Source organism: Geotrypetes seraphini, chromosome 4 (genome assembly GCF_902459505.1).
Source record: "Geotrypetes seraphini chromosome 4, aGeoSer1.1, whole genome shotgun sequence".
Taxonomy (NCBI): Eukaryota; Metazoa; Chordata; class Amphibia; order Gymnophiona; family Dermophiidae; genus Geotrypetes; species Geotrypetes seraphini.
This window is the reverse complement of record NC_047087.1, coordinates 216,246,191-216,268,457: the sequence shown is the minus strand read 5'-3', so window position 1 is coordinate 216,268,457 and position 22,267 is coordinate 216,246,191. Positions and strand designations below refer to the sequence as shown.

At 40.7% G+C, this 22,267-nt stretch overlaps 1 long non-coding RNA gene across 1 annotated transcript in view; it reads left to right on the top strand.

Moving 5' to 3' along the window:
- Positions 1-11,963: 11,963 nt before the first annotated feature.
- Positions 11,964-22,267, top strand: part of LOC117359030 — a 36,546-nt gene continuing 26,242 nt past the window's right edge. Inside the window, exon 1 of the long non-coding RNA XR_004539147.1 lies at positions 11,964-12,171. This is a non-coding gene — a long non-coding RNA (uncharacterized LOC117359030). The remainder of the gene's footprint in view (positions 12,172-22,267) is intronic.

Genomic DNA, 22,267 nt, shown 5'->3' with positions numbered 1-22,267 from the left:
GAAACAAAAAATGTGGAAAATCATTGGACTAAGTGTATAGCCCTCGATAAAGACTGCCCCAACTTGGTTGGGCTGAGAGCTTTCCAGCAGCCACTCGTAGTAGATTAATATAGTGAAAGGCTTTATGAACCTGAAATTGAAGATATTTATTGAATATATTGAGTATAAATGAATATCAGCCCTACCTTATTGAACTGGTTTCCCTATGCATTTGAAAATGCTAACGGAAGTTTCAAATTTTCAAAAGCATTGTTAAGTATGGCTACTCCGCCACTTTTTATATGAGTAGTGTGAGATGTTTTCATTTTATGATTCTAAATTGATTTAAATTATTGTATTACTGCACTTTATATTATTGCCCATATTATCTCTGAGTGTTTTGCACCACCTACTAGCCTCCAGGGAAAGTCAGTACAGAAAACAGAAAAATAGAATACCAGATCACCCAACAAGACAGACTGGAAAGCCCTGAAACACTTGAAGAATGCTATCACACACAACAACATATCCGAGAAAAGACTTCATAGACTGTAATGAAATCCTGAGGGATTTAGATAAAAATCAGAAGATTCAATGTGAAAAAGGCCTCAAAAGCAGTGGGGGTGGGTTGAATGGAGGTGGTCCAAATCAGCAGAGAAATTGACTGAAAACCACTAATATTTCTGAAAAAATGCAAACACATCAGCAATAATTTAGCACTTATGCACAATTCACACAATACACTTATTCTGTAATGGTGAACCAAACTTACATAGCAAGTAAGTGCAAATGGTAAGTACACATGCATCCCTGGCACTTTTAGGTACACACATGGCTGGTAATTGTGGATATATGTAATCCCTAGCCTCCTATAGTACCCTGTACCAATTTATGCTTGCAGGAGATAGGATTTAAGACACATTCAGATATAGAAGGAGTATGAATATACAAAAACACGTCCTCCCTTAACTAAAAAATATATATATATATTTTTAAAAAAAGGTTCTGGGAGACTGATCCATTGGGATATGACAGAAGGCATAATAGGTTGCTTGAAGGATTGCTCTCTCATTTGCACTCAAAAATTACTAGATAGTCAAAAGTATAATTCACAACCCCAAAACTTTACTGGAGAGAATTGAGTTTAACCAAAAAAAAAAAAGGGAACAGCAAGGTAATAGGGCATTTACTGAAATACTCAAATAAAAACCTATCCGAGTATAAGCTGAGTTTTCCCTCACAAAAAGGAGGAAACTATTAATGAGTATAAGCTATGGTGGCTTTCTATTGTAGCAACGGAGCGGTTTTAAATAGTTACAATTGGGTACAATTTTTCTTTAAAGAAGGCGCAATGATGTCATCACGTCATGCTTTCCACGATTGGTTGGCTTGTATGAAGTTGATTTAAAAACTGCCGCCATCTTTCGAGCAACCCGACTCAATATATGCGGTGTGGGTGCTTACAATCGTTGCTTCGTTATAGCTTTTTAAAAAAGTAAGTAGTCAACTTTTTGAAAATAAGTAACCATTATCTTCTGAGCGCCGTCCTCCAAATAAAAATTTTTAATGGCAAGTTTTATCGGGATTATCAAGCTGACTAACCCATGAAGTTTTAAATATATGAAAGGTCATTTAAGCGCTGGTTGAGAATGCCGACGCCATTTTGACAGCATTTATATACCATACAAGTGGCGCGGCAACTATGCTGTATGGGGTTCATAATAAAAAAAAAAAAAGTCTAAAAAGTGTCCTAAATGGCTACTTGGATGATCAAAAAGCCTGATTGACCAAATACCCATAACCAAAGCTGATTTTTAGACGTATCTAAAACCAGCTTAGGCCTTTCCCCTGCCTCTAAACGCACAGAGAGAAAAGAAGCGTGTTTAGAGGAGGGGAAAGGGCGGGCGGTGGGCGGGAGGTGGGCTGACCTACACCTAGGCGTGCAGCAGGATAACCAAAACCGTAGGCAGGTTGCCTAGTCGGCACTTATACCTTTTTGAATTAGACAAAGTCAAACCAGGTCTAAGTGCCGAAAAAGGTGCCGCTGAGCTGATGGCCGCTGGCGCGATCAGTTCAGCAGCCCAGCAACCCACCCACCTACCAAAACCATCACGGCAGGAGAGATGCCTCATCTCCCCTACCACGATGCTATCACTCCTCTACTCGAACTGCCGCGACCCACGGCAGGAGAGATGCCCTATCTCTCCTGCCGCAGGTTGTGCCAATTTGGGTAGAGGAGTGAAGGCATTGCGGTAGGGGAGATGAGGCATCTCTCCTGCTGCGATACATAACCCCCCCCACACACATACATCGGGGCAAGAGGGAGCCCAAGCCCTCTTGCTCCGCGGCAGCCGCGGCACCCCCGATGATATCGGGGCAAGAGGGAGCCCAAGCCCTTTTGCCCCGGCGATCATGCCCCCCCTGCTGAGTTTGATCGGGCCAGGAGGGAGCCCAAACCCTCCTGGCTCCAGCGACCCCCCCCCAAGTACGATCGGGCCAGGAGGGAGCCCAAACCCTCCTGGCCCCGGTGACCCCCTACCCCCCAACCCCCACTAAAATACGGGCAGGAGGGATCCCAGGCCCTCCTGCCCTCGACACAACCCCCCTTCCCTCAACGACCACCCCACTGAACTCCCGATCACCCCCCGCTGACCCGCAATCCCCCCCGGCCGACCCCCCGACCCCCCCACACCCCCCCTTCCCCGTACCTTTCAACGTTGGCCAGATGGACGTGTGCCAAGCCCACCCATCTGGCAGGCCAGCCGGCTCCAGAATGGGGCCGGATTGGCCCAGGTGGCTGAAACCCCGCCCGCAGGTGGGGCCTGAGGCGCCTGGGCCAATCAGAATAGGCCCTGGAGCCTTAGGCTCCTCCTGTGGGCAGGGCCTTAAGCACATGGTTTGGGCTCCCTTCTGGCCCAATCGTACTCGGGGGGGGGGGGTCGCAGGGACCAGGAGGGTTTGGGCTCCCTACTGGCCCGATCGTACTTGGCGGGGGGGGGCACGATCGTCAGGCTCCCTCTTGTCCCGTTATCGTAGGGGGTGCCGCAGCTGCCACGGGGCAAGAGGGCTTGGGCTCCCTCTTGCCCCAATATCGTGGGGGGTGCCATGGCTGCCGCTGGGAAAGAGGGCTTGGGCTCCCTCTTGCCCCGATATCATCGGGGGTGCCGTGGCTGCCGCAGGCAAGAGGCTTTGGGTTCCCTCTTGCCCCGATGTCATCGGGGGTGCCGCGGGTGCCCAGGGCAGAGGGGCTTGGGTTCCTTCCTGCTCCGATGTTGTGTGTGGGGGAGGGGATTTGGAGGGGATTCTGTAACCGGTGTTGTTTTTGACAGACACCGGTTACAGAATCCAGCTTTTAGGCAAAGGGCTGGCTCCTCCTTCGCCTAAAAGCCCTTGTGTTGGACGTTTTGGGCTTATGCGTTTTTTTGGTTCATTATGGGGTATAAGTGTAGACGTCGTGGGGGTGTACTTGTAGACGTAGTGGTTGGCTGGGCGTTTAAACAGCTGAAGGTAGAGGCAGGCCATAATCAAAACAAGGACGTTTGTTTTGGTTATTGACACATTCCCTGCTTCTGCTTTCAACGTTTAAGGCCTTAGGCAAAAAAGGAACTTAGACGTTTTTTTTTATTATGCCCCTCCATGTGAATAGGTTAATATTATTTGAGTTTTGTGGACAGTGAGTACTTTACAAGTTTTCACTTGAGTCATTCTGATAGTTTTTTAAAGTTTGTAGATTCGTGGCACATTAATTTAAGGTTTTATTTAGGAATATTTAAAGTCGAAGTGTTTAAATGCTATCAATTAAAAGGTATTAGTTTAGAGCGTCTATTGATCATATGAATTTTAACAAATACATTTTAGGGAACAATAAAGTTGAATATCAATTAGCGTAGCTACTCAACATGTTTACTACAATATTACTTATATTATTTATATGCTTAGTTTTGAATCAATTTTAAGTCAAAGTGTTTAAATGTAATTAATTAAAAGTAAAAGTTTAATAATAATAATAATTTATTTTTTTGTATACCGCCATACCCAGGGAGTTCTAGGCGGTTCACAACAGATAGATGAGTTACATACAGTGCGGTTGAAAAAAGAAGAACATAACAAGGCAATCGTAGGGTCAAACTAGTTTACATTAACAATTTAGGTGAGGGAAGGGCTAAATACAGAGCACATACAGTGTGTACTGTAAGAGGATTCAATTGAATTTATGAGAAGGGGGAACAAAGCATATTAGATGAAAGGGAGGAGCAACAATCATAGAAGGGTGGGGGGAGGAGGCGGAGAGGTAAAGGAAGAGGTGGGAAGCGTTGAGGAGGGGGAAGGGGAGCGTTAAGGAATTGGTCTGTTGCAAAGAAGAGTTTTAATCTGTTTTCTAGTGTGGAGAAGGGGAACGTTAAGGTGGAAGTGGGGAGCATTAAGGATTTGGTCCATTGAAAAGTAGAGTTTTGAGCTTTTTTCTAAAGTGGAGGTATGAAGAGGTGTCAAGTATAATTTGGGCGAGCCATGAATTTAGTTTGGCTGCTTGAAAAGAGAAGATTCGTTCGAGGAATCTTTTAAGATGACACGATTTCAGTGAGGGAAAAGCGAACAGAGTTATTCTACGGGAGCTCTTATTATAGTTTAGGTTGAAGTGGGGGTAAAGATAGTCTGGTGACATACCAGATACGGTTTTGTAGCAGATGCAAAAGAACTTAAATAGGACTCTGGATTCGAATGGCAGCCAGTGCAACTTGTGGTAGAAAGGGGATATGTGTTCCCATTTCTTCAGGCCAAAGATAATGCGGATGGCGGTGTTTTGGACCAATCTTAGCTTTCTGGCGATTTTCTTGAAGGCGCCTAGATAAATGATGTTGGGGAGTCCCTGGACATTGTATACCTGGACTTCAGTAAAGCATTCGATAGCGTACCACACCGCAGGTTGCTGAGCAAGATGAGTTCTATAGGATTGGGCGACACATTGACGAAATGGGTTGGGAACTGGCTTGGAGGTAGGCTTCAGAGGGTAGTGGTGAACGGCACCCCCCTCCAAAATGACGGAGGTAATCAGTGGAGTGCCGCAGGGCTCGGTCCTGGGCCCGATCCTATTCAACATCTTTATAAGAGGCTTGGCAGAAGGGCTGCGAGGTAAAATAACATTATTTGCCGATGACGCCAAACTAAGCAATGTAGTGGGCAAAAGCACAACAGACATAAATTCAATGTCCGACAACATGATGCACGACCTACTCCTACTGGAGCGTTGGTCTAGGTCCTGGCAACTCAGCTTCAATGCCAAAAAATGCAAAGTCATGCATCTGGGCAGCCAAAATCCATACAAGACTTACACCCTTAATGGCGAGATCCTAACAAGAATTGAAGCAGAACGAGACTTAGGGGTGATCGTCAGTGAGAACATGAAGACTGCCAATCAAGTGGAGCAAGCTTCATCCAAGGCAAGGCAAATCATAGGTTGCATACGCAGGAGTTTCGTCAGCCGTAAGCCTGAAATCATTATGCCATTGTATAGATCCATGGTGAGGCCCCACCTGGAATACTGTGTGCAATTCTGGAGGCCGCATTACCGTAAGGATGTGCTGAGACTGGAGTCGGTCCAGAGAATGGCCACCCGGATGGTCTCGGGACTCAAGGATCTCCCGTTCGAGGAATGGCTGGATAAGTTGCAGCTGTACTCACTCGAGGAACGCAGAGAGAGGGGTGATATGATCGAGACATTCAAGTATCTCACGGGCCGCATCGAGGTGGAAGAAGATATCTTCTTTTTCAAGGGTCCCGCGGCAACAAGGGGGCATCCGTGGAAAATCAGGGGCGGGAAACTGCACAGGGACACCAGGAAATTCTTTTACACTGAAAGGGTGGTTGATCGCTGGAATAGTCTTCCACTTCAGGTTATTGAGGCCAGCAGCGTGCCTGATTTTAAGGCCAAATGGGATAGACACGTGGGATCTATTCAGAGAGAAAGGTAGGGGAGGGTCATTGGGGTGGGCAGACTAGATGGGCCGTGGCCCTTATCTGCCGTCTATTTCTATGTTTCTATGTAGTCCAGGACACTAAGAATAGAATATTGGACCAGCAGACAAAAGGAGGTGTCATCAAAGTATTTTTTAATGGTGCGGAGTTTCCAGAGCACGGAGATACTTTTCATAAACACTAGGTCAGTGTGTTTCTCCAGTGTGAGATGCTTGTCTAAAGTGACTCCTAGTATTTTTAAGGATTGCTCAATACAGTAGTCTAGTCTGTTGACATGTAGCGCAGTTTCCTTGATTTTGTCGTTTGGGGATACTAAAAAGAATTTAGTTTTTTCTGGGTTTAGCTTTAGTCTAAACACTGTCATCCAAAGTTTGATCTGATTTAGGGTGAAAGATAGCGAGTTTAGAAGCTCTGAGGTAAAGTAAGAGAGCGGAATGATTATGGTGATGTTGTCTGCGTAGATGAAGAATTTGAGCTTTAAGCTCTGCAGGAGGTTTCCTAGGGAGACAAAGTAGATGTTAAATAGGGTGGGGGACAAGGGGGAGCCTTGTGGGACCCCACAAGGGTTGTCCCAGCTGTAGGAGGTAGTGTCGTCCTTGAACACCTTGTAGGTTCTTGTTGTCAGGAATCCATGGAACCAATTGAGAACATGACCTGAGATTCCAATAGATGTCAGTCTAGTAGAGTGGCGTGGTCAACCAAGTCAAATGCGCTACTCAGATCGAGTTGCAATATTAGAGCGCTTGAACCTTGGCTGAATAGTTGATGAAGGTAATCAAGCAGAGAAGCTAAAATTGTTTCAGTACTGTGACCTGATCGGAAACCGGATTGGTTGTCATGTAGGATATTGTGTTTTTCTAAGTATGTGGTGAGTTCGGTGTTTACTATCCCTTCTGCTATTTTGGTAACCAGGGGGATATTGGCGATAGGTCTAAAGTTGGATGCAGTGTTGGATGGCTCTTTAGTATTTTTCTTAATTGGGGTAATCATAATGTGTCCTTGTTCTACTGGGACTGCAGCTCTCCAACATTTAGAGAGCTGGCTGTCTCAGAGAAAGCAGCAGTCCAGGGAAGCTCTCATGTGAAAAGAACTTCCACCTCTTCAATGATTAAATAAACTCTAATGAATAAATTTTAAGGAACATTATGGTCATGTATTAACCAATGGAGCTATTTTTAACATGTCTACCATTACATATTTTTCACATTATTTATATACACAGTTTTGAATCACAATTTCTTTTAAGTTTAAACTGAATCAATTAATTGATTTAATTAATTTTCTATCAGTCACACAATTAATTTTCCATTTAGCCTAGAGTGGTTTGGTCAATAGCGAGTCAACAGTTAGATTTTCAACTTATAAGTATTAATATAACATTTCTAATAAAATATTGAATTGATTATCAATTAATGAACATATTGTTTGCTAGGATTTTCACAATTTTTGAAATACTGATCAAGTTTTGCTTTTTAGGTTTGGTGCATTAATAGAAGTAGGCATAGCCCCTGATGAAACCGAGTGTGAAACAGATGGGCAGCCATCAGGCACAAAAGATAAGTGCTTTCCTTCCTATAGCACCTTAGGCACTCTATGCACTTTATATTTATTGAAATTGATATTAAAAATAATTAAAAAACACACAGCACAGGTCACTTTACCAAGACCAATGATGAATATACCACCCCAGTATGGGCATGAAAAAATCATTTAAGTAGTGCCTTGGGTATTTGAGGTCTGGTAATTCAATGCAACTTGATATTATCTGGTTCATAATAGTTCTTTATTTTGAACAAATTTTCATTTTCTTCAATTCCAGTTGATTTATATTCAAGTATACCATAATTCTTCCTTCCTCATAGTGTCCTGCATTTTGTCACAAGCCCGACTCCTGTTCCGGCCTTGTGCCAGTTAAGAGCTCCAGAAATCGCCCAGTGAATCTGGTTAGAGCTGACCAATATGTCCCTGCAGGACAGGAACAGGACCAGAAAGCTCAGGCTGAGTTCAGGCAGGTTTTAGAGCATAGCCCTGCGAAAACAGGTTTGGTCCCTTTAAATCCACCATCTTTGAAATTGCTGACCAAACAGGTTGGAAGGCAGCCTCAGCTGCAGAAAGCCCTACCCCGCGTAGGGCTGGGCGTGGCACTGCAGCTCTCCAACATTTAGAGAGCTGGCTGTCTCAGAGAAAGCAGAAGCCCAGGGAACTCTCATGTGAAAAGAACTTCCACCTCTTCAAGAGCCAGCAGATGTGGAAATGCTAAGCCCAGAGACAGAAGAAAAAATCTAGAGAAACCAGGAACCAGAGGAGATGGACTGGAGTGCTTTGCCAGAGTTTGTGCTTCCTGAAGCAATGGAAGTAAGCTAATTGGATTATGAGCTGATTTTCGGAAAAGTTTTCTTTTCCTGGACTTTTTGGGTTCTGCCTGTTTGGCTGCTGAGACAATAATTAACTGCTGAAGGAAGTCACTGCTGAAAAGTGAATTGTCTGTGTATGCTAGAAGAAGGAAGTGTGTTAGTAAGTTATTCTGCTTGTTTGGAAGGATTTTTTTTTTAAGCCAAGATAGTTGCTGCAAGCTGAGGCTTGGCTGCAATGAGGCAACACTAGCAGTGTCCTTGTTAGAGTTGGAAAACCCTGAAGGCTGGGGCAGGATCTGCCCAACATCTATGAGGTGGGATTTGAGGGTTAATTTTGCTCTTTGTCCTGACAAGGAGCTGCATGGCAAATCTGCCAACCTTCTGCTCTTGAACTCTGAGGAGAAGGGAAGATCTAGAACATTGCAAGAGTTTTTTAAAAAATCTGCATTGATGACTGCTGGAGACTGTATTGAGTTTTGTTGTATTGCTGCCACAATGAAGTAAGACTTACCTGGGACATAAGTTGAACACTTGGGGAATTAACCAGACCAGGCTAGTGAGTGCAACATTATTTTGTTTCCATTATTATTGCTGTTACTTTTGGATATTTGCTTTTCTCGCATTTTGTTTTTGCCCTGACTGGATGATAAATAAATTTGATTTCTTTCTTTTGATACTTACCTGATTTGTGCCATCCTGACTATTACACACAGATAAGCTCTCCACAACAGGGACTTCCTCCCTCTTGGGGAAGCACGCCGGGGCTATATAGTAATTGTGTGCTGGTCCCTGCTATGCCCTAAGGGACGGCCACACTACAATTTCTCCCTTTTCACTTGGTGTGCAGCATTTTTGCCCTCTCCCTACAACACTTGGGGCTCCTTTTACTAAGCTGCAATAGTGTTTTTAGCGCGTGCTGAATTGCCATGCGCACTAAACCTGCACTACGCTAAAACCGCTATTGTAGCTTAGTAAAAGGAGCCCTTGATTTGCCTGAACTCTTTCCCCCCTTCATGCAGTGGCAGGCATCAGTGGCATACCTTTGATATAGTTGACAGGGAAACTCAGGCCCCACCAACTAAAAACATCCCAGTACTTCACTTCACTTTACTTACCATCCCCCCCCCCCCTCCCCGCAGTGGCAGTAAAGAAATAATATCTTGTTCAATCAATTGTGATTTTAATCATACAGCATGAAGTAATTTTTCTGGGTGAGTACTGCATGTCATGAGACCAATAGCCGCAGCTCTGGCCATCTTATAAAGTGAAGCTGAATATTTCATGGGCTTTTTTTCTGCCCACTTAGGTCATGTGAAAAACAAAGCTGACTAATGTTGGTACAGACCTTTAATATGTCTCACCTCTGGTTCATGTACTTCAACATGGGCTCAATGAACATTTTGGTCATTATTTTGACAGCAAAGATTTGATTCTGGCTGCAGTTATGCTGCCACAGTTTGTCTTCATTGGCTTGAAGGTGATGAAATGAAGATGAAATACAAAGGACTTCTTTTCAAAGTAATGAAGACAGTTAAGCTGTCATCAAAACAAACAACACCAGCTTCATCCAGCAGAAATTAAGGTGACTTCTTCTGTTTTCAGAATATTGATGGCAGTGACAGAAGTGATATTGCTGCTGAATTGGACCTATTTATAAATGACAAATATTATGAAGTAATCAGTATATTGCAGTTTCCTCATCTCAAGGCACTGCTTTTGAAATATAACAGGTTTGCCTTCAAGTGCTCTTTTTGAAAGACTTTTCAGTATGGATGGACAAATTATGATTCCAAGAAGATGCAGAATGACAGACAAAAATTTTGAAATGCAATTGTTCCTTCAATGTAATGAGAACTGCTTGGTTAAACCATCAGCAGGTGTTATATTTCAAAAACAGTTCCATGATATGAGGAAACTATCATTGGATCTATTTCTAAATGACACTTCATACATGGAATCCTATGATCAAACATTCTGATTGAATAAGTTTACTATTATTATTTTTTTTCCTAGCATTGATGCCATAAGGCAGCTCTGCCTGGTGCTGCTATACTGAGGACTGTTGAATATAAATAATGTTTGATTGATTTCTGCACTGCTCATATGTTAGATATTTTTATGGTGGTTTTTTTTTTCCTTATTTGATTTAAATATTTTTTTAATTGTATAGGATCCCTATAGTTCAGGACTTGAGTATTTCCTGTTTTAATTTTTTGTTTTCTTTGATTTTAGATTGATTTCTAATTCATGAATTAATTTTATGTAATACAGAAACTACTGTTTATTTCCAAGAATTAAAAAGTAACTAAAAGTAACATATTACTTTCACAATTACTTAACATATTACTTTCATTAAAGAAGTAATTAGTAATTATAGTATAATACTTTTTCCATACAGTAACTAGTAATTTTAAAATATTATTGTTATAAAGCAACTTGCCAACACTGCCATTTTTGAATATCTAAATTACAAATTGTGTCAATTGTCTTTCCACTTTCATTTTCTGTAAACTAACTGTTCCAAGTAATTATTCATGTTTGAGAGTTGTCATCTGAAAAGACTGCATGAAAGGTTACCTGAGGTTATCATAATTTCTTCAGTTATGTTGCTTATGTTCTGACCGAAGAATTTAGAGTTCAAGCACAAGAATTAATTGGCCACTTTCTTGCCTGTGGATATCCTTTGAGATTTGTTAAGATCACATATAATAGGGCATGATTTTCAGTCAGAAAACATTTATAATGATACAAATACAAACCTCAGAAATCTCCTTTGGTTGTGTTCTGCAATATTTCAACCTCTCAGCAAGAAAAGCAGCTACTATTGAAAAAAAAGGTGTTGACATTACATGAAGGTATTTTCCAATCCCCAACTAGTTATTTGCAAGTGTAGTCACAATCTGTACGTGTTCATAGTAAATGCATTAAAGAATGTTACTGTTAGTTCATTCCACAACAAATTTTGGACATTTTATCTGCAGCTGTGTTTCCAAATCATAATGGAAAAGTTGTTACAAATGAAGAATGAGCATTCACAATGCCTCCTAATATATTGTTAAATTTATGTGTTGAATGTTTGACAGTGTTTATAAGCAGGTTTACCCTAACATTATCATTGTAATGAGCATTGTCTGCCCTCATTTACATCTATTTTACATAAGAGAATGGGGCTCAAAACCTATACTAGTAGATATGTTTCCTATGCTAATTTTAACACAGTGTAGCCCATAGTAAACAAACAAAAATATTACAAGGTATTGTGACAAATCCACAACAGGCTCTGACTTTGTCCCAGGGATTAGAGAAAGGAAAGCATGGTCCCTGGTCAGAAGAGCTGACCAAGTAACTTGTAAGGCGTTAGAGTGGGTTGACTATCCCTCAAATCCTGAATCAGCTATTGAAAGGCAGCAGTATAAGGTTCCTCAGCAGCATGTTCCTTCTAGGTTTAAAAGAAGTAGAAAACCTGGTAAGGTTCATGAGGATAGGAAATGGAATCATGTTCCTTTAAGGAAAGCTCAGCCCTGGTTACCCAGTAGAGGTAATCAGGCTCACTACCTGGATGAGCTGGAGCCAAGCCTCTTTCCCAGGAGAGAAGGGCTAGGGTTAGCTCCATTTAAGCTCAGTGCTCTGAGAACAAAAGGGAGATAGAACTGGCAAGACAGATAACAGGAGTTCAGACCTGAAGGAAGGTCAGAAGCCAAGCCGGAGGTAAAGAGGAGGAGCCTTTTCCCTTATTCAGGCAGTATCCAGGATGTCGAGATGACTGAGGAGCTGCCAGGTTTGAACTCAGACCCTGTGCCTGTTACCATAGAGGATTTTATGGATACCTCCAGCCCTTTTGAGGGAGTAAAGGCTGATACAGAAGGTATGGATATCACTCTTTGAGTCAGTAGTATCTGTAAACTGAATCAGGAAAGCTGTGCTGTGTTAGCAATACCTTTGTTTCTTGCATGGAGGGAACTGTGTACAGCTGACTCTAATTAAAGAGCAAGAGAGAGATAGGAGTTTCTGTCAGAACTGAGCTTCCAGGAGTTTGCCTTGCTAAGACTGAAAGCTAATCTCAAGGCTCCCTGCTGTGTTTTTTGTTTAAAAGTTTGAGATAAAGCCCTTGAACAAAGGTTGGGTTGAGGTGTCACAGAGTTCCCAAGCTCTGAAGCTGGGGCTTAAGTTTTGTGCTCTTTCCCTGCTTCAAGGGAGAGCTGAGCAAATTTCTTTTGCCTGTGAACTTTTCCATACTGAAGGGAAGTTATGAGGGAATATCTTCCACAATATACTCTTACCAGAAGGACCCAACTAGGGCAAGTATTGTTCATACCAGGGGCGAAAGTGTGTGCATTTTTGAACTTTGGAAATAATAACTTTATACAGGAAAATGGCTTTCATTTTTTTTTCTGTTGAACTGCAGCAATTACTTATGTTCTCTGAAAGACTGATTCTTTTTTAATTCTTTATTGAATTTCAAATTTTGACAGTGCAATACAATTATTTTAAACATGAGCACTATACATAATGCACTTAAAATACACAAAATTAATATATAACCAATCCTTTTCTCCCTCCCTTCTTCACATAACTAATACAATGCACATGCATATATTATTACAATATTAAAGATAAAATACCTTTAGCAAACCCAAATATCTTCCCCTCCCCTCACCCTATCCACTTTGGATGTGTAGGGAACCTATAAAAAGACTGATTCTGTTTTGGAAAGTCGAATCCTGGCTTGTTTGACAAACCAACAATAAAAATCTGATTCTGTGTTTCCATGTTTCTACAAACGGCATTCTGACTGGGTTAAAACAGTGCATGAATTTTTCCTGCTTGAAGAGAGTCTTCCCTCTTCCTAGGGAAGCTACACCAAGGCCTCATAAAGTTAGGCAGGACTTGCAATGTGACAGTATGACAGTATGGGGTTCTAAGTTTTTGTGGGTCTTTGATGGCTCAGAAATTCATTGGTGGCCAGAGGTGGAACCAATTCCGGTCCAAAGAGAGAACAGAACATCTGAGACAGGAGCCATGGCAGTCATGTCCTGCCGAGACACAGTCTGGCTGGCGAGAGAAGGCAGGCAGGAAAACAACTGGCTTTGGGCCTAGTTGGTTGCCGAGTACTGAGCATGTGCAAAATTTTGCATATGCTCGGATGAGGCCTGGAGCTCCGTCTAGGCCAGGGGTCTCAAAGTCCCTCCTTGAGGGCCGCAATCCAGTCGTGTTTTCAGGATTTCCCCAATGAATATGCATGAGATCTATGTGCATGCACTGCTTTCAGTGCATATTCATTGGGGAAATCCTGAAAACCCAACTGGATTGCGGCCCTCAAGGAGGGACTTTGAGATCCCTGGTCTAGGCCCAAATTAAGGCCAGGGCCTCATATTTTGTGTGGGCCTGAGGAGCTGCTGACTTCAATTGTGGCTGAATGCTGCTAGTGTTGGAGGTCATTACAGAGGAGGTCCAAGAAAATGGATGGCCCAATTCAATTGTGGGGATTAAAGTAAGATTTCCTGTGGCTTTGGTTTTATTTATTTATTTATTTTTGAGGGGGAAGATGGGGGTTCTTTTTGAAGTTGTGGAGCTCATGCTCCAAAAATAATTTTAACATTTTTCTTTTTGGACCTCAGGGGTCCATTGGAGGTGAGCTCAGGGTATCTGAATTTTGAATGGGTTTTATTTTGTGTTTAAAACTGGGTGTTTTGGTTAACTTGCACAGTTTTGATTTCTGTCAGTTAAGGTCATGAAAAGGGAGAGGTATTGTACTATTTGCTTGTGCCTACTACCTATGGAGAATTCAGGAAACGCCTGAAAACACATCTATTCCTGAAATACTTAGGAAACCAACATATTTAATCTTAGTCCTTAACAACTGAGCGCAAGAACCACCTGTCGCTAAATCTGTACTTTGTTCATTCAATCTGTAACTTTGTTTATTCACTCAATCTGTAATATTTCTAATCATTGTAAACCGCAAAGAACTTCAAGGTCCTGCGGTATATAAACTGTTATTATTATTATTATTATTATTTGGGTCTGATTCTGTATAGAATGTTTATTGGCCCAGTTACTAAAGGCTACTCCCATAGGAGTGGCTTTTGGTATCTGTTCCAATCAGGGCATTAGGCCCCTTCCTGGTGCAATCAGGCTTGAGCTCAGCATCACCTGCATTTAGGGATCCTTTTACTAAGCTGCAGTAGCGTTTTTAGTGCGCGCTGCAGATTAGCGTGCACTAACCCCCACGCTACGTGGAAAAACTAACGCCAGCTCTGTGGAGGCATTAGCATCTAGCACGCGCGACATTGTAGCACTTGGTAAGCACGCTTTAAAACTGCTAGCGTAGCTTAGTAAAAGGAGCCCTTAATGTATAGGACAGATACTTTCTACATTAATTCACATTCTATACCTCAATAGAGAGTGTAGGTGTATCTGCCCAGATTTAGAATGATAGCCTTAGTGCTCAAGTTTTTTTAAAAAATTATGAACTATAGTAGTGGTTGTCTGCCATCACCCTGACACAGCCCACTCCTAACCACACCAGATCTCCCCTTCCTGAACCCCCCAGCACTTCTGAACCCAGCACAGAACAGTTTCTCATTGAGCACATATCTCTGCAAGCAATGCCCCCCACCCCCCACACATCAGAGAACATTTTACCATGATATAGCCTGACTCTTCCTCCCATCACTTCAGTCATATTGAGACTCATTCAAAACATTTTGCTTCTGCCTTCTATGTCATTATCTTCAAAATGGAGGCACCCTGCCTTACATGGAGAATCTTACGAGACACTGTGATGAGTCAGAATTCCTTTATGTGGTAGACTGACCCCCCCCCCCACCCTGTGCATCCTAAAATGTACCACAAGGGCAGAGTGCTACCATTGTGAAGATGATGCCAGAGGCAGGAGCATGCAAACATCATTCCAGACTCACTGTAAGTTACAGAGTATGTAAATGAAACACTACATACCTGCCTGTATGACAGTTTCAGCTGTTCTCAGCAGTCCTATTAGAGCATCAAGCAGGTCTCTGGTGTAGCCTGGTGGCCAGTGCATTAGACTACAGAGAAAGGGACCAAGGTCCATATCCCACCAAACCCTACCTAAAACCTACTGTACCATCATATAGGTGTAACATGCAGGAATAAGGGATATTGTTGTGGTGTACAGTAGGTTTCAGTAAATTTTGGATGGGTTTTGGAGGGTTCAACACACAATATAGAGGGGATATGGTGATACATATGAAGTTCACTGCAGCGCCCTCTGAGGTCCCCTCCTATATCCCAATGGGTTGTTTTGTGCTTTTTTTTTCTTTTGGACTTGTTTATTTCAAAAATTGTTCAAAAGGATAAAGACCATTTTTGAAAAAAACAAGACAGATGTTTTGCAGTTTTGAAAATTGGCATTTTTTGGTACTGGAGTTTTGTGTGTCTTCTATAAAATGTCCAAACTCAGATTTGGAATTCATATTGAAAATGGCCCTCATTATCTGCAGCAGGGCCCAGATAATGGATCCTGTGGTAGATAGTACAAGTTAATATTTAGTAAAAGACCACAATAATTCTTTATAGTCAAATATAATAATTTTAGGTTCAATTTTTTTTTTTTTTAAATATCATTTTTATTAAGGAGTCAACAGGGGAAACAAGCATGGTACAAGGGTGAAATAGGCAAACAAAGGCAACAATGAAAAGAAGCATAACAGCCATCAACAAGAGTACATAGGAAGCCAGTAAGACACATAACTATTTTTACCTTATTTTCTTTCAACAGAGGTGATTGGTTGTTACTTGAGCAGTAGCAAAATTCTATTAATACAGGCTCTATATGGGGAATGGGACTTGTATACTTCCTTTTTGTGGTTACAAATTCAAAGCAGTTTATACAATGTGACAGGGAAGAAACCCTGCAGTGCTCTAAAACTATTCCTAAACCTGCTCCTAGAAGCAGGCAGGTTAGGGAAACTGCCCTGCAGAATTTATCCCCAGTGAAAGGCAGCCCCAAAGTGACCCGATTATACTTGCCTAGTTCTAGGGTAGGAAATAGTAAAGGCAAAGAACTACAAGTACCAGCATGCACCAGGCCAGTGATTGCTAAACCCACAAAGGGATTAGCTCCTGCAATCAGCTTTGCTGGGGGCAGGGCTAGTCAGCAGGGAAGTTATCCAGGATCATTAGCAAAGCGCCAGAGAACCACAGGTGTTTCTAGAGAAAATCAGCACAAGGATAGAGAAAAGGGTATAGTCTATAGGCCAAAGAGGCAGCCACCAACCTTCAGCCTGCCTTAACCCATGGAAAGAGGCAGACCAGTGCAATCCAGGGTACAGAAGCCAGAAGCTAGCATTTCCCACAGGAAACAGGGAGAAAATCTCAGGTCTGAATCTTGTCTGCATTCTTCTGAAGGTAACACTGTTTTGGATGTAGAAATGCCAGAAGAAATGGATACAAGTGATTATGAAATAGAACCTGTAGAATACTGTTGCCTGAAGCCATGCTTACTGATTAAAAGCTTGGGGAAATCATATGCTGTTTCTGGTAAAGTGGAATTACCTCACAAACCCTAATAAGAAAAGGGTATAGAATCCCCGATTCTGATTAAATTGAAGTTAACAGAAAAGTTGGAATAATTGTGTCCTGATTTGCACATACACAGAACTACTGTGAAAGAACCGTGCTGAACAATCCTAGCTGGTTCCAGGACTTTGATACTGAAAGTTTGGCCTTTTGTTTTTGTAATAAGGAATGGCAGAGCATAGCCAGTTGAAAGCACATGTGTGATGAAAATTGCCAGACTGTGAACTGTACAACTGTGGAGCCTGGTTGGGTTAACAAGCTGTTTAGCCACCAGAACCAGTTTGTGTTTCGTTTTTTTTCTTTCACCAAAGTATAAGCCAGAAAATAAAAACATAATAATTCATACTAAACACCTTGGCTGGACCTTTTTATTTGATGCAGATACCCCTCTACCCTCCATGCCTCATTCAACCGCTCGGATGAGGCTTGGATGACCCAGGTCAGGACTCTGGCTAATCCAGTCCAGGTCTTACCTGGTCACAACAGGTACTTATTTTATATCTGGGACAATGGAGGATTAAGGCTCCCTTTTATCAAGCTGCATTAGGGTTTCTATTGCAGGCCGCAATGGTAAAAGCTCCAATGCTCATAGAATTCCTATGAGCGTCGGAGCTTTTACCGCCACAGCCTATGATTTAAAAAAACCCTAACACAAAAGGGGGCCTAAATGACTTTCCTGCGGTCACAAGGAGCAGCATTTGGGTTTGATCCCACAACCTCTGTGAGGAGAGGAAGCAGGCCTACCACTAGAGCACTCCTCATACAATCTTATTTGCTTTGAATAATAATGAAAATTCCATTTCCAACATTTCAGCAAATTATTTTTGCTTTCTTCATAATTGCTCCCACTAAATGATCTTCAATGTCTTCTCATAATCCAATTACCTTTAAAGCTTTTGCTTTCCATTTATTAATTTATATTTCATTTTGCTTTTGCAAATATATGAATATATAGAGAATACAGTTCATATAGGAATCCTTTTTTTTTAAAGAAACCATTGCTGATTTTAACAGCCAAATCATGAACTCTCTAATTTATAAACCACATCAACATTTATCTTCCATTTTTTAATCCATCAAATCCAACTTCTTTTCAATTTACTGCTCTAAATTCTGCTTAGCCAGCAAATCATTGCTAAACTGTATTTCCATAGAAACAGATAAAGGTGGCATTTAAGAATAAATAGAAGCCTTGTCTCCAGCATCTGTGCCAAGTGATCTTAGTAAATCTGTAGAAAAAGCCCACAAAGTCTAACAAATTTAAATTAGTCTCAGAAAAGGAGCATCTGCTCCTAATTCAAAGTTCGGTATTCTCAAAGAGATAGCATCATCTCCGGTAAAAGAACATGCAAATATTCCTAGACTTGGAGATCTCTGGTATTTCTTACAAATGTACTACAGCACCAAGTCCAAATGGTCCCAGTTAATTCTAATGTTACAATGGGGCCATTTAAGAGTGGTTTCATCTGGTTCTTTTCTAATCATATTAAATAACTATGGGGTCCTTTTACTAAGGTGTGCTACCCGATTTAGCGTGCACTAAAGGCTAAGGTGCCCATAGAATATAATGGGCACCTTAAAAAAATGGCTTTATTACTCATAGCATCTTTAATAATAATAATAATAACTTTATTTTTTCTATACCGCCACAATCTTACGACTTCTAGGCGGTTTACACTGAAGAGAGCTGGACAATCAGCGAATTACAGAATACAAATAGCGAAGATGTCACTGAACAGTCATCTAAAAAAAAAAAAAAATCCCCACCCAAAAAAAATTCCAAGTCATTTTAAATAATAAAAGTCAACCTTTAACACACATTCTAAACAAATATAATATTAAAATTAACAAATCACAAAATAAAGCCTCCAAAATATTTATGTAACTAAATAAAAGGTGTTAAACCCTTTAGATAATGCTAATGCATGAAAACAGGCTACTGCTGACATGTGCTAAAACATTTTTTGATATTTTGTCTGTGTTTGCATGCGAACCTGCACATTACCTATTTTAGAAAGTCACGTTAGGCTTTTTTATTGCCAGACATGGTAGTATTAGCTCTAACGCTCATAGGAATTCTAGTGGTGCCTAACTCTTAGGCTTGGTTGTCAATCAACTGCTAGGCGCTGTTTACAGAGTTGCACCTAGCGGTACCTAACAACAGGGTTTTCTTGACCTAATTTTCCAGCACCTGACACAGATACCTAGCAATACCTAAGTCATACCATGCCTATTTTCCTCCCGTAATCTTTGTGGGTAGGCATCGTAAGGTTCTGCTAGGCACCTCAACTTAGGCGTCAGTAGGCACCGCTCCAAGTACTGCATAGAACTCTTTATTGTTTTAAAATTTTTAAATTAGCTTTCAATGACATGGTCAATTACCTTGTCAATTAATTTCATTTTTCAATGTTGAGTTCTGTGTAGAACTTGGCTAGGCATCCTCAATTGGGGTGCCTAGTGGCACTTAACCTAGGCATCATTTATAAAATCTGGTCCTGTGTACATTTCTGGTTGCTGTTATCTCAACAGAAATGCAGCAGAATTAGAAAAGTATAACCACAATGATAGAATGCATTAAATGATCATATAAGGAAAGGTTGAAGAAGAGAAGGTTGGGAGAAGATGTGAATGAAGTCCTAAGTAGAGTGAAATGGGTAAGTGCAAATTGCTTTTCTTTCAAAAAATACAAATATTGGAGGATATGCCATGAAGTTACAAAGAAGTTCTTTGAGAGAACTCTCTCATTTCAGGTTGCTAAATTGAATATATGGCTTGGAAAAATTTTGTTAGAGGCTTCTTCCTATTTTGATTTCAGAAAACTGTTAAAGACACAACTATTCGATAGGCTGGTATCTTAATGCATCTTGTTTTAACTTGTTTTTTTTTTTCTTATTTTAACTTGATGTATTTTATCTGCTTGTACTTTTATCTGCATTGTATGTTTTTGTTCTACTTTTTGTGAACCGCATTGAACTTTCCCGGTATGACGGTATACAAGAATAAATTATTATTATTATTATTATTATTATTAAAGTACTTACATTTGAAGTAAACAGGAGAAAATACTATTTTACTCAACGTATACTTAAGTTTTGGAACTCACTGTTAGAGGATTTAGTCAATTCCTGGAAAAAAAAAGTCAATAAACATTTATTAAGAAAGACCTGGAAAAGCTACTGTTTATCCTTGGAGGTAAATAGCATGGAATCTAACTATTTTTTGAGATCTTGTCAGGTGTGACCTGTTTTGGCCTCTGCTGGAAACAGGATACTGGACTTCATAGACTTTTGGTCTGACTCAGAGAGGCAATTATGAATTATGTTTTTTTTTTATTTTATGGAATCAGAGGCAGGTTAGGCACAGTGGGACAATATAGCACCTAAATTCCATAGCACTTAACCAAAACGGGTCCAACTTAGGAGCCAGCACCCAAGAAAAAGATCTGGCTGCTATTGCAGACACTACACTGAAATCTTCTGCCCAATGTATGGTGTGGCAAAAACAACAACAAAAAAACAACAACCAGGATGATAGGAATTATTAGGAAAGGGATGGTGTGTCCTCACCTTGAGTGTTGTGCACAGTTCTGGTCACTGTATCTCAAAAAAAGGCATAGTGGGATTAGAAAAGGTTCAAAAAAGAGCGACCAAAATGATACAGGGGATGGAACTCCTCTAGTATGAGCAGTGGTATGCTGCCATGGCTGTGGGCTCCTGGTGGCTCTTCCTCCTTTCCTCCATGCTGACACAATCAAGAGCATCCTGCCAGCATTGTGTCTTTAAGGGATTAGCTACAGACACCAACTACTACTACTACTACTTATCACTTATATAGCACTGAAAGGTATACGCAGCACGGTACATTTTGACATTTATAGACAGTCCCTGCTTGGAAATCCCTTGATGGCTCAGGCCAGCATAGTGTCTAGGCTCCTCCTCTGTAGTGTCCTGCTCTCTTATATTGTTTAGAATAGTTTTTGATTATGTTTCTTCATTTTGACTTTCATTTTATGGGCTAAAGTGTTAATGTCTTTCTATTTCTATTCTGAGGAATAGTTCTTCCTTTTTCCTTTTATTTCTTGTTATTTCCTCATTCATTTGATGAATGTAGGTTTTTGAAAGTGATAAATATAGATTTTTTTTTAAATAAAGGAAAACACCTTTTTGGAGACTTTTAGCTTAATAAACTCAGTGTTCTGGGAAAAAAAATCATCGCTGATAATACTCCACAGATGTCAATGTTGTCAGCTATATATATAACACACTAACTATCACCTATAATTTTCTCATATTGCTGTTATAATGAAGCTATACAATGACCGCTTATATAATGCGACGTTGTATAACAGGGTAAGAGAGAATCAATTTTATAAGTATATAATCTTTTTCTTGTTTCTTTTTTTCTTATGTATTGGCCTTCGGAAAATAACCGGACCATGAATTGTGCCGAGCTCTCCCATATCTTCATCAGTCCACTTTATTGATTATTTCTATCAAAATAATAAAATCAATCCTTAACTTTCATAATTCATAATACTATTACTGTAAATTTCATACGTGTTGTATTCTTCCTTGGTTAATTTCATAATATTTTTTTAATGTTTTATGCTTCATTTTTTACTTCATGTTTTATATATATGTAATTAATTAGCTACTTAGCTCTGAGGTTAGCTCTCAAATTTCATCAATGCCACCTCTCCCAACATACATGTTTCAAACAGAAATTTTCTTTTGGGTCGAGGGGAATTGAAAAAATAAATAATTCAAAATTCATCTCTCTTATCAATCAATTGCTTTCTTATACTATTTAAAAAGGACTCACTGAAGACCCAGAGAGTCCTCAATTCATTGCAGACGATAAACAACTCAGTATCTCTCATTCTCTCATTTGGATATTCCTCCGATACCTCTTAGCATATTTAAAACCTGTCGCAACCAAACTAACTTCAAACTGGAGAAAACACCCCAGTAAAGTAGAGAAAAAGTTGTAAAGAAACAGAACAAATGTTCTAAAGAAACAGAAAAAATGTTTTATCACTTACCAATCGAGGGAGCAGTTGTCAGTTTCAAACATGGCCACGATTTGAAATTTGCTGGTTATATCTGCAGCAGCTGGGTTCCCTGTTGCCGGTATGTGTATATATACATTGTGTTTCCTTAGCCGGCACTGTGTTTGGGTTGCCTAGTGATAGGCCAGCCTCTTTAGATGTCAGACGTTCAAACGTGATTTCAGCTCCGGCTCAAAGTCTCTGATCAATGTTTCATCAATAGCAACAATGCGATTCAAGAATGCCTGACCTTCAGCGTTAAATCTTTGTTTCAGCACGGTTGCATTGTCCAGGCGTCTCTGCTGCTGTTCAGCAGTCAAGAAGTGGGGGACCCATTGTGCAGAAATTTTTC